Consider the following 893-nt stretch of genomic DNA (forward strand, 5'->3'; position numbering starts at 1 on the left):
AAAAACATTTCTGGAGCAGCAACGTATGCTTAAACACAGTGTTTGGCTTCTAAGGACCCAAAGAGAAATAAGAAAGTCTCTGACCTAAAGGAGCTGACAGGTTAGGAAGTGAGACTGACAAGTTCGGAAAAAGATGAGCTAGACCATGAGCAAGTGCTATGACAGCCACATGCAAGGACTGGCTGAAGGTCGAGGAACCGTGCAATGGGTGGTACAAATGGAAGTCACGATTAAAGTTCTCTCTTTAGATTAACTTTGAACAAAACTGAATTTTCTTGCTTGTTGTATAATAATAACAAAAGAAAATAATAAAAGGACCTCCCTCTCTGCTCCCTTTTCTTATCTTCCAGTTTTANACCAGGAAAACAAGAAAAACCAAAACCATTGTCATAAATACGTAAACATTTTGTATTCCCTTTGTTAAAATATTTCACCAAACACAATTCTAACCATAACTTTAGAATAATTTGCTTACAACTTACAAACCTACAGATGTATTCCAAAACTCATTACAAAATTTCCTGCCAAGGGTGTAATAGTCCTCCAAGATACTTACCTGCATGGACCATGTATCATGGTGAATGCCCGACCTAAGCTGAGCTCATATGTCCCTTGGCAGAAAATTCTAATAAGCTCAGAGGCAAAAGTCGAGATTAGTTTTAATGTGGTGGCTGAGGCCTTAAACTAAAAGTCTTGAGCTGTTAGCAACCATGTTTCCCACCCTGAGAATAAGAATAAAGGGAGAATAAGGCTGAAAAGTCCACAGAGGTAGAACCTCACCAGCATTTCTCTTGTTTCCCTCATTCGTAAGGCTTTGCTGCCTTGATGGTTTTCTCAAAGCAAGGTTGTCAGAACTTTCTTTGATTTCATGAGCTTAAATCGTTTGCTGAAGC

This window comes from Galeopterus variegatus, unplaced genomic scaffold, assembly GCF_000696425.1.
Source record: "Galeopterus variegatus unplaced genomic scaffold, G_variegatus-3.0.2 Scaffold3236, whole genome shotgun sequence".
NCBI classification, from domain to species: domain Eukaryota; kingdom Metazoa; phylum Chordata; class Mammalia; order Dermoptera; family Cynocephalidae; genus Galeopterus; species Galeopterus variegatus.